The following is a 2449-nucleotide window of genomic DNA, read 5'->3' as shown; positions in this document are numbered from 1 at the left end:
CACAACATGTTAGCTCATGTGAGTGAACGAGGTCTGCATATTTTGAATAAAAATGGTGTTTTTGGAAAAGATAATATCTCAAAAATATCATTCTGTGAGCATTGTACTCTAGGTAAACAACATAGACTTCATTTTAATACCGAAAAGCATGAGACTACTTCACTTTTGGAATATGTACATGTTGATTTGTGGGTGCCCTCATCTATCATCACTTAAGGTGGAAACAAATATTTTTGTCTCTGATTGATGATTTTTCAAGAAATGTTTGGATTTTTCTGTTAAAACAAAAGTCTGATACTTTTGAAAAATTTAAAACTTGGAAAACCTTGATTGAAAATCAAACTAAGAAGAAAATGAAGATTTTAAGGACGGATAACGGTCTAGAATTTTGCAACACTGATTTTGATCAATTATGCAGAATAGTGGAGTCCTTAAACATAAGATTGTTCCCTATATCCCTCAGCAAAATGGAGTTGTTGGGAGGATGAATAGGACAATTCTAAATAAGGTTAGATGCATGATGATTAGTTCTAGTGTTCCAAAAGTGTTGTGGGGTAAAGCTGTTATGACAACAGTATATATCATAAATAGAACCCCTTCTAGTGCCTTAGATGGTAAAACCCCTGAAAAAGTGTGGTCTTGAAAAATTCCATATTATGCCCACCTTAGAACCTTTGGTTGTGTAGCCTTTTCCATCAAAGTGTTGGGAAGCTTGAACCTAGATCCATAAATGTGTTTTTATGGGGTATCCTGAGGGTGTGAAAGGCTACAGATTATGGGATAGAAGTGTAAAGGGGTTTAGAATGATCACTAGTAGGAATGTGACTTTTAATGAATGTGATATGCCTTGCATGACTGATAAACCTCAAGAAACTGAACCTGTGAAAGATAAAGATGAGGAGACTAGGCTGTAGGTGGAGTTTAGAACACTTGCTGAACATATTGATGAAATTCAGATTGATAATGGGGCTGTCCCAAAAGCTGAAATAGAAGAAAATGTGCCTGTTCAAAAAGTAGGTGTAGAAGAAAATCTCTTAGATGACTATCAATTAGCTAGATATAGAGTTAGAAGAGAAATAGGGGAACTTGCAATTACAATGCTGAAAATAAAGAAACAACAAATCAACTAGCTGCGTGGTGGTTCAGCGTATGATCCAAATGAGGAAAGTGAGAAGAAATCAAGTAGAAAATCCGTAAGAAAACAGCCCCTTGGAAGATGATAACCAAATCCAAAGAACCCTCTTGAAGAATTCACCCAATTCTTGAATTTGAAGAAGAAGAAGAAAAACCCGTCTGCTTAAATCGTTTTGCTAGTGAAAAATGTAATTAACGTCTCTCCTATCCTAACAACTGTAACTGAACGAAACTGATTTTTAACAAATAAAAAACGTGTCTTCACAAATAGCGCCTTTACTTTAGTCTGAATTTTAAAATTATTATAATTTTTTTTTAATTTGAGACCGGGACGCGCTATTCGAATCTAATATCCAAACAAAATCCAGGCGTAGTGGCGAAGCTTAGATGCGAAGCAAAGCTTCGCCACTACGTCACTCTTTTTGAAAAGGAAACTCGAGAGAGGGAGCGAAGAGGAAGAAGGAGAGTACAGGTAAAATGGTGGGTGTGCTTTCGAACAAAATCCAAAAGGACGAATTAAGGCTTGGCGATCACATCTATTCTTGGAGACACTCGTATATCTACGCTCATCACGGTCAATTCTCTTTTTCTATTTTCGACTCTTATTTTTATTTCCAGAGCCTTTTTTAAGACTATTATATTGTTTATTTTGAGCATTGTTATACTAAAATTATGATTTTTGCGATTTCTTTTCTTTGATCTCTTTGGCATTGATTAATTTGGCTGTTGTTGTACTCTAGATGAATTACGAGTTTCTAAGCAAAAAATCAGAGAATAGGAAGGAAGAAAAATAAGAGTTAATTTGGCTGTTTTTGTACTCTAGATGAATGTTGAGTTTCTAAGCAAAAAATCAGAGAATAGGAAGGAAGAAAAATAAGAGAACTGCAATTTCAATTTTAATAGTAAAGTGATGAAACGTCTTTGGATCATTCATGAAATCCTTTTAATTATATGATTAAATTTTACTTTGTCCTTATTTGTTATTGTAATAGGTGAGCGAAACAGAATAATCTCTGAAGAAGGCTTATAGGAACTGCTGTTTGCAGATCTAAGGCAACAGTGGCATTGGGAAATAGATTGATGAAATTAACATCATAGAGTTAAACCAAGTCTGCAATTTAAACATGTAAACATAAATGGATTGACTTGTTACAATCTAGACTCTCCTTAAGACATTTGCTTCCTCTAGTACTAAAAGCGAATTGATTGCTGAGATGTAGGGATGTTAACAAGTCGAGCATAGCCGGTTCGTGAGTCGAAACTCGAGGCTCGGGCTTGGGTAAAATGTGCTAGCTTTTTTCTGGGCCCGAGCCGG

The sequence above is a fragment of the Olea europaea genome, chromosome 10 (assembly GCF_002742605.1).
Source record: "Olea europaea var. sylvestris chromosome 10, O_europaea_v1, whole genome shotgun sequence".
In the NCBI taxonomy this organism is placed as follows: Eukaryota; Viridiplantae; Streptophyta; class Magnoliopsida; order Lamiales; family Oleaceae; genus Olea; species Olea europaea.
This window is presented reverse-complemented; position numbering follows the sequence as displayed.